The following is a 10,076-nucleotide window of genomic DNA, read 5'->3' as shown; positions in this document are numbered from 1 at the left end:
TACCCCACCTTCAAGCAAATTTGACAGTTGTTAAAATTTTTTTAAAACATTTTTTTTTTTTTCTGTGGTTATGCCAAAGTTAGAGAAAACATTAAAGGAATGTTCAATTTTATATAAATATATATTTTTGTAACATGTTGGCTTTTGAATGTTCTCTAAGTGTTCTGAAACAAGTAATTAATAACATTTGAAAAAAAAGAAAAGAAAACATTTAGACAAAAATCCAACTTAAATTAAATGTTTCAGAAATAGGTTCCATAAATGCTGTATAAATAACATTTTTGTGGATTTAACATTTTAACAACATTATTATAGACCTATTATTGTTACTGGATTTGTATCTTGCCAGGACATTAATTAATAGTCTATAGAAATCGTTCTCTGTTAGCTAGGATTTTTCACCATGAAGTGATGATTTTGTTCTCAAAAAACACAAATAGTTTTTATGATATTCTTTTTTTTTCATTTGTATACAAAAATGTTATTTTTTATTTAGTATTTTAGTTTACAATAAATATCATACTATTTTCAAATAGACAAAACAACAAAACAACAAAAAGCAAAAGTATTTTTTTTTTTTTTTTATGAAAACTTTAAATAACTTACTAACTAAATAAATCCAGTTAATCACAGCATTAGATGCAGGGGAGATGATGACAAAATTGTGCCCTGCATGGCAATATGACAATGATATTCCAATTTTGCCCATTAATTAAATCCGCAACATGGATGAAAACATACTTAGTGATTCCAGTCTTAGAAAGCATTGCTATAAAATAAAAACTTAAGTGCCACAGTGATGTAAACACTGCGATTCAAATCCAACAAGCTGCCTGGCAATCCTTGCATCATGAATCGTTAGGAACTGAAGGCTGATATCTCTCTGCTAATTTAGTTTCTGGCTCTGTTTCTCAGTAAAAAACAGACATATGAAAAGTGTACCCATGCGTTTCATAAGCAGAACAAATCTCCAGGAAGTAGCTAATGAGTCTGACATATAAAGGCAGTGATCACAGAAACATCTTTCCAGCTAATTAAGTGAGCCAGTAGTAAACGTCTCACAGAGAGAAAAGCATGCTTATGAGAGAAAGTTAAGTATGGGAGATCGGAACAGCCTTTTTCTTTTTGAAGAAGCTTCCAAAACGTCTGATGTTCTGTTGGTACGCCATGAAGCTTTCCCCGCGATATCCTTTTAACCTTTCACACCTCGTTTAAACTGAGATTGCAACCAATGCAACAAAACTAGAAAGCTCCCATTACAATCAAGGTGCCTTTTGACGCACAGCTTCGTTGATGGCTGCAATCTAGTTGTATTGCATTGTTCGCCAGCACCGTAGACATGCTGTTGGATGAGAAAAGCACTGTAGCATATCTTTGGAGATACTAATGCGCAGCCCTGGCATGGCACAGGTCATGGAAGCTCTATTTTTGTCTTCTTTCAGAGCAGATAAAGCCTGTAATCTTGCTATGATCACAGTCGGACTGCTGTATTGTGAGCAGACAGGAGCGCATCATTTTAGATCAGCTCAGAAGAGTGAGGATCATGATGTGAACTTCAGTTAAAGGCTTAGTTTATGTAACCGGACCTGTTCATATGGGATGTCTGTCTGAATGCTGCAGACGAACATGGGTTGTTATGGTTAACTAAAACTATATAAAAAAAGTGGTAAGACAATAAGCTTCCATTTGTAAACAATAGTTAACTATATTAGATAACATGAAAACTACTTCAAAAACATTTATTTTAATCTCACATTTACTAATACTTTTTTTAAAGTTGTTTTTGTGAACATTAGTTAATGCACTGTGTGGGCTAACATGAACATGAACATTTTTATTGGTTAATTAGGTTTTTTAATAACTGCTGTGGAAATATATTACTCATTATTTATTAGCAAATAATAGTTTGTAACATAATTTGTTAACAAACGAGAACTTCTTGAAAAGTTTTACCAAAAAGTTTAAAAAGTAAATAAAATAAATGTTATCTGAAATAAAATATAATATAAAACACTTAAACTTTTTATTTTATTTATTAATAATTTATTAATTTATATATTACTCATTATTGTTTCATTTTAGTTAATGCATTAACTAATGTTAACAAACGAGACTTTATTAAAATGTTTTACCAAAACGTTTTTAAAAATAAATGTTATCAGAAATAAAATAAAATATAAAACACTTAAACTTATTATTTTTTTATTAATAATTTATTTGTTATTAATTCTAATTTTCATTTAGATAAACTTAACCTAAGGTAAAAATTTATAACAACTACATAGACATATTTAAATAAAAAAAATTATAATAAAAGTGACAGAAACAAAAAATGACTAAATATTGAACTAAAATGAAAACAGAAAATACATGAAAATAATACAAAATATTAAAAACAATATGACATTATCTCAATGATACTGAAATAACACCGTCAAAAAATGAGCCTTTTCATGCTCCTAAACATCATGATTTCAGATGCTTTTTCTAATTTTTCTTCTTCTTCTTTAAATTTTTATTTTTAATGTAGTGGATTGTTAAACTATACAGCTGAAACAAAGCAGCACTGCATTAAAATGTTTCTTCTGTACAATTTTGGCAATTTTATCCAAAAGTATCCAAATTGTACATTTGTTTTTTTTTTAGAAAATTTTTAGATATTTATTTTTAAATTCAGATTTTCACTGAATGTTCAGCATTCAAAAGCATTGTAATATTTACACCCTGATTTGCATCTATTCTTCCTTTTTTTGTGTGTGTACTGAATTGTGATTGGTTGCTTCCTTCTTACAACTATTATACTGTCTTTTTCACTGGAAAAGATCCTAGTGTTGCATTCTGAATTGCATGGATGCATGTTGTGCCATAACAACAACAAACTAGGTCGGAGACAGCATTTCATTTACACATAAGCTTAACATCTAAAGCGTGCTTGAAACTTAAATACTATTGTTTTGCTGCTTTGAAAGTGGCATTTGAATAAAGACTAGATGCTGCCTTGGGCTATATTGCTTAGGTTGTCAACTGATCAGTTGCCCTCTTCTGTTCTACAAATGCCCTTCATTGGCATCAGACCCATCCATTTTCCTTATGTACCCTCTGTGTACACTCATCAGGACCCAGCTGCTAGACCAGAGCCTCCCAGTGGGACAGCGGACCAAACAACCTCGGTCAGTGAGCAAACTAGTGTTCACAGCCAGAATGTCACCTTGAGAGCTGCAAGCATGAGTTCTGCTTTCATACTGTACCAGTATCCTGGCCTAAACGGAGATATCAGATATCTGAGATCTATTTATCTTGTTGGCCTCATTTGAAAACCTAATCCATGTGTTCACTGCATGTAAAAAAAATGAAGAAAAACAAAATCTTTAAAAATAGAAGTACATCTGGAATTATGTGATAAAGAATAGGTGTATTTTTATTCAACATACATCAAAAAAAAAAAAGAAAAAAAAAATGCTTTCTCTAGTACGTCTCCAGTGTTGCAAAGCCCATCACAATTATTTTGTTATATAAATATATATATATAAAGGCATCTGGGATTATATTACAAAATACACCAACAATAAGATTCATAAAATAATGATAAGAAAAAAACAAAAATTTAAATTGTCTCCTTGAAAAAAATGCCTTCAAAGTCTGGAAGTCCAGGGACAATGCCTACATTCAAATATGCATACTTTCCTACATTTTTACTGTCTTGCACTTTGATTTTTTTTCTTTGATTATAATATGTTAAATTTTTTTATATATAGATAATGCAACTTATTAGCTTTATAGCTAGTGCTAGCTTTATAGCTATAAAGTTTGCAATTTTAAACTCCATCTAAAACCACTCTAGACAACATTTTCGAATTTTTGTATTTATATTTTGTAATTTTTGTATTTATTATTAAGAGGGTGCATGGAATAATTTTTGCTTTTAAGAATTGACAAAGGACCACTGAAATGATCTAGATCATTTTTTAATAGGCTATATTTAATGTTTTGTTTTTTTTATGCAGAACATTTGTGTAGCCTAAGCGGTGCTATACAAATGAAATTGCTTGTAGGACTTCTGCTTTATTCTCTCAAATTTACCACAACGAGCTTGAAACTTGTCTCTGATCACTGTGAAGGTATGTAAATGGTAATCTATTACAAATTTTTTTTTTTGGATTATGAAAGAACAATTGTTTTTCATAGGCAATAGTATCATGCTTAACGTTTTAACCTCAAACAATTGCCTCAACAACCCCTGCGAGTTCAATAAACTTTAATAATGTGATTGGTGGCATAAATTGATCTCTGGTCTTGACAGAGCCTTAATGAAATTCCGATGTATACGCAATCAGATAATATATTCATACAGCACAAATCCATCTGGAGATATTTTTTAATTCACTCCCGTTATCAATGCCACCTATCTACGATACACAGCCATTATGAAATAATGCAATTACAGAAGTCACCTGACACAGAAGATTACTGAGCAACAGCATCCTCCATTACCCAAAGGTAACCTTCAGCTGCGCGGAAACCAATGAATCAAGAGCTCGTGTTTATCTGTGCAGAGGGGGTCTAACGCTAATTCACTTTCTGCCAGCGGTTATTTACGCTGACACAAATTCTGATGAGATGCTTCAGCATGTCGATAAATACAGGTCCTTCTCAAAAAATTAGCATATTGTGATAAAGTTCATTATTTTCTGTAATGTACTGATAAACATTAGACTTTCATATATTTTAGATTCATTACAACACAACTGAAGTAGTTCAAGCCTTTTATTGTTTTAATATTGATGATTTTGGCATACAGCTCATGAAAACCCAAAATTCCAAACAATTAGCATATCATGAAAAGGTTCTCTAAACGAGCTATTAACCTAATCATCTGAATCAACTAATTAACTCTAAACACCTGCAAAAGATTCCTGAGGCTTTTAAAAACTCCCAGCCTGGTTCATTACTCAAAACCGCAATCATGGGTAAGACTGCCGACCTGACTGCTGTCCAGAAGGCCATCATTGACACCCTCAAGCAAGAGGGTAAGACACAGAAAGAAATTTCTGAACGAATAGGCTGTTCCCAGAGTGCTGTATCAAGGCACCTCAGTGGGAAGTCTGTGGGAAGGAAAAAGTGTGGCAGAAAACGCAGCACAACGAGAAGAGGTGACCGGACCCTGAGGAAGATTGTGGAGAAGGACCGATTCCAGACCTTGGGGGACCTGCGGAAGCAGTGGACTGAGTCTGGAGTAGAAACATCCAGAGCCACCGTGTACAGGCGTGTGCAGGAAATGGGCTACAGGTGCCGCATTCCCCAGGTCAAGCCACTTTTGAACCAGAAACAGCGGCAGAAGCGCCTGACCTGGGCTACAGAGAAGCAGCACTGGACTGTTGCTCAGTGGTCCAAAGTACTTTTTTTCGGATGAAAGCAAATTTTGCATGTCATTCGGAAATCAAGGTGCCAGAGTCTGGAGGAAGACTGGGGAGAGGGAAATGCCAAAATGCCTGAAGTCCAGTGTCAAGTACCCACAGTCAGTGATGCTGGTGTTGGTCCACTGTGTTTTATCAAGGGCAGGGTCAATGCAGCTAGCTATCAGGAGATTTTGGAGCACTTCATGCTTCCATCTGCTGAAAAGCTTTATGGAGATGAAGATTTCATTTTTCAGCACGACCTGGCACCTGCTCACAGTGCCAAAACCACTGGTAAATGGTTTACTGACCATGGTATTACTGTGCTCAATTGGCCTGCCAACTCTCCTGACCTGAACCCCATAGAGAATCTGTGGGATATTGTGAAGAGAAAGTTGAGAGACGCAAGACCCAACACTCTGGATGAGCTTAAGGCCGCTATCGAAGCATCCTGGGCCTCCATAACACCTCAGCAGTGCCACAGGCTGGTTGCCTCCATGCCACGCCGCATTGAAGCAGTCATTTCTGCAAAAGGATTCCCGACCAAGTATTGAGTGCATAACTGAACATAATTATTTGAAGGTTGACTTTTTTTGTATTAAAAACACTTTTCTTTTATTGGTCGGATGAAATATGCTAATTTTTTGAGATAGGAATTTTGGGTTTTCATGAGCTGTATGCCAAAATCATCAATATTAAAACAATAAAAGGCTTGAACTACTTCAGTTGTGTGTAATGAATCTAAAATATATGAAAGTCTAATGTTTATCAGTACATTACAGAAAATAATGAACTTTATCACAATATGCTAATTTTTTGAGAAGGACCTGTATTCATATTCTAAAGATAATAAATCTATCAGTATGAAACTTTCACAACGCTTTTTACTTTAATAATGTGATGCGTTTTGAGTGAATTATAGAAATGGGTGGGATTTTACGCTTAAGACAAAAAGCAACTTTAGTGCAACTCGTGTGTGTGTGCATGTAATGTGTATGTATGTATGTGTATATATATATATATATATATATATATATATATACAAAGTTAGTCAACCAAATTTATTTATTTAAATGTAGCTAAAATAAATTGATTTCAACCACTTACCTTAAAACATTTTTGTAAATTCAATGAATCATTTTTTTTTTGCAGTGTATACACACACACACACACACACACACACACACACACACACATATATATATAGGCTATATACACACAAATGCAAATGCTGTTGCGCCTTTTTGATCAGTATCATGGAGGTAATGAGGGTCCAGGGAAGGTCCTCAGAGAGATGGACACCAAGGAACTTGAAGCTAACCTTGCGTGCCACTTCAGCCCCATCAATGTAGATGGGGACGTAAAACAAGAAATACCTACATCTACAGCCCTATCTTTGTAGATGTATATATGTTTTGCTATTTGGGAAAAAAAAGAAATATATGCTATTATAATAATATATAGACTTCTGTATATATGTGAAGGCTGTACTGATATGAAAACATCAGCATTGTTTCATAACCACAGACTATATACAGGACTTATGAAGACTTGCCCTGTTCTTTTGACCTTTTCCAAACCACAGCTTGGTTTCTTAAATTACTTTTGGAATATAAAAAATGCTGAATTGACATTTGCAACTGATAGAAATTCTAGCTGAACTGGTGTCATGTGAAACCCTGCTGTTTCTGCTGACGTTTAGAAGGTTGGGTTGCCTGAACGGATGAGAATAATGTTTAAAATAAGGATTTACCAATAGCATAAAGTCAATTTTAATAATGAATTAAACTGAAGTTGTATTTAATGTGTGCACTGTTAATTTAATACGATAATTCACTTAATATTGAAAATTCTGTAGTCACCCTAATGTTGTTCCAAACCTGTTCATACAGAGTTCACGCCATGACTTTCTTTCCTCCTTCACTGACATCATATTGATGCATTGATGCAATACACTCCATGAAGGAAAGATTTTTCAGACTTTATGTTGCAATGTTTTAGTTGAATGTCTTCTTCTTTTGGATTTTAAAGCAAGGCAAGTTTATTTTCTGAACTTTACAGTATGTGTATGAATAATCTCTCTGTCACGGTCCTCTTTAATGGATTCATCTGTATTCTGCTTTGCATGAATTCCATTAAGAGCCATTGGGAATTCTGAATGGACGGATTTGGCTTATGTCAAAGGTCTGTCGCCTTCATCTCTGTGAATTAATACGTGAATTTGATTTATAGGAAAACTTCTGGCTGCTGTCAGCTGCTGGATGTGGAAGTATATCTTGGTAAATGATACTATTTGGTACAGTATGTAGAGTTTTGTTGCTTTTTGTCTGATTTAAAATGCTCATGGTAAGGATTGGCTGTGGTAATACTTTGTAGAAGTCACATTATGTTGCTTTTGATCTGACGTGAAATGTTGTCAGCTGCTTGATCTGATGCAAATAACAAGAAAAATAAAAAAAGGGAAAATTCAAAATTAATAAGTAGCAATTAATAATGAATTAAAAATAATACATGAATGAATAAATAAATAGTAAAAACAATTACACACAAATATTGAATTAGTTTATGTTTGTTTCACTTGTATATAATAAGATAAACATAATAATATATGTATATCATATTTTATATAATCTAACATCTTAAAACTGTATTTTTATAAAGCGTTTTCATATTTAAGAGTAAAAGAGGGTAAGGGTATTTTGAATTCCTGATTATATCGTTTTGGATATTAATGAAACCCTCGAGGATTTACATATGAAGAGATGCAAATGTTTAATTCTATCTCAGACTTATTAGGCATACAGAAGTCTAATCCCTATTGTGGGGTGTGAATTATGAATCCAAACTGTGTGTAAGGTGTCCTGTTAATCAGAAACAACCGTGAGAGGGTTCTGTCTCAATGTATGAATACTTCATGACTGATAACTGCATCCGAGGGTAATGAATGGAAATCCTGACTATCCCAAAGAGATCATTTTTCATTTCGCCACTGCCATTCCTTCTCTGTTCCTTTCTCCAAATTTATATTTTATTCTTTCCCACTGTCACTGTGTCACACACTTACTTTTTATCTCTGTACACAGAAAGAAGAGAAAGGCTGAAGCAAGATGATCTTTATACTAAGAAACTGTCAAAGAGTTCATCTATATTTCTGCAACACATTCAAACTGTTAAATCTCAGTTTAATCTCAGTGAAAGAACATAAAGGCAACTTTATTAATTGTCAGAAATGCTGTTTCATTTATAGCTACAGCCTTTGATTAAAAAATTATAATAATAATTTTAAGATTCTGGACACAACAGGAAGTGTTGATGATTTTTAAATTGGTTTCTATGCCTTCTTCCACCTGTATTTCCTCCTTGCCTGTGAGATACCTACATTGGATATTTACTCTATTTTCTCCAAACAGACAAAATGGTTGTGGCTTTTCTACTGTGACCTGGAATTTACAGTAATTATATGTGGAATAATCATGTATGGATTCAGTTTTTGGACACAGAATAGAGGGTTCTAGTACAAGGGAACAGAAAGATATGGTAAGATCAATATTTCCTTTTACTTTTGGCTGTGAAGAGATTGGTTTTAGAGAATTTGATGTCTTTATATGTGTTATAGGAAGTGTTTCTAAAGCACTGGAATGTGTTTGTATGTTGCCAGGGGGTTGTTTGTAAGACTGTTGAAGATCCCACTGTTGAAGAGGACTGTTACTTTCTCAAGCTCACAGTTGAAAATAGGTTTTGCTGTTGTTGTTGTTATTGGCATTGATGGTTCCATGAAGAACCTTTCCCATTTATGCAACCTTTCCATTATACAAAAGGTTCTTCAGATTATTAAAATGTTCTTCACGCTAAGAAAAAACGGTTCTTTTAAAGGTCCTTTGGGGAACTAAAAATGGTTCTTCTATGATGTACCGTAGCTAGGAAAATTATTTTTTGGAAACTCTTTTTAGGAGTACATTTCCACATTGGTGTCATAATAATAATAACACAAACTTTCATAGCCATGCCTAAGATTTTAGCAGTGAATTTGCCATTGATATATTTATTTACCCCCCCCCCCATGAGAGCAATATTAAAATCTGAATTCATTCATAACGTATGATTCATGATTCATGTCTGTAGATGGTGAAATTAATAATAAAACAAGCAAAAGTCGAAGATTAACAAATGGCAACTCGCTGCAAAAAACACACTGAAGCCTGGTGGTAATGGCAATAGATCTTTTATTTTTTTTCTATATATTTTAAAGGTTTATTATTTACAAAGAAACAAAATAAAACAAAAAAATAATGAAAATCTAAATAATTTTTTGACAAACATTGTTTGTCTGCATATAGGTGTAAGAAAGTATACATTTACCTTTCTTTATTCAGGATCAAGTAACTAATTGTTCATGTATATTTATTGAATGACCCCCCCACCATTTTTTTTTTATTCTTTTTTTATGTATTAAACCAAGCATTGGTGTACATGAACAAGCATAATGGAAAAAAAAAATAGCTGAGATTAAGAAGAGCTTGAGGCCTGTTCTAGAATCTTCCATCATTTCAATCACGTCATTGAACATATCAAACAGAATAATTTCACCTGAATCGTGGAGGCTGCAAACCAACCGTTTTGGTTTTTCCCTTTATTTAAACATCACTCCTCCTTTTTCTTTTGCATTGTTCATTTCCCATCACA

The sequence above is a fragment of the Barbus barbus genome, assembly GCF_936440315.1.
Source record: "Barbus barbus genome assembly, chromosome: 36".
Taxonomy (NCBI): Eukaryota; Metazoa; Chordata; class Actinopteri; order Cypriniformes; family Cyprinidae; genus Barbus; species Barbus barbus.
The sequence above is the reverse complement of the archived record's forward strand: the minus strand, read 5'-3'. Positions refer to the sequence as shown.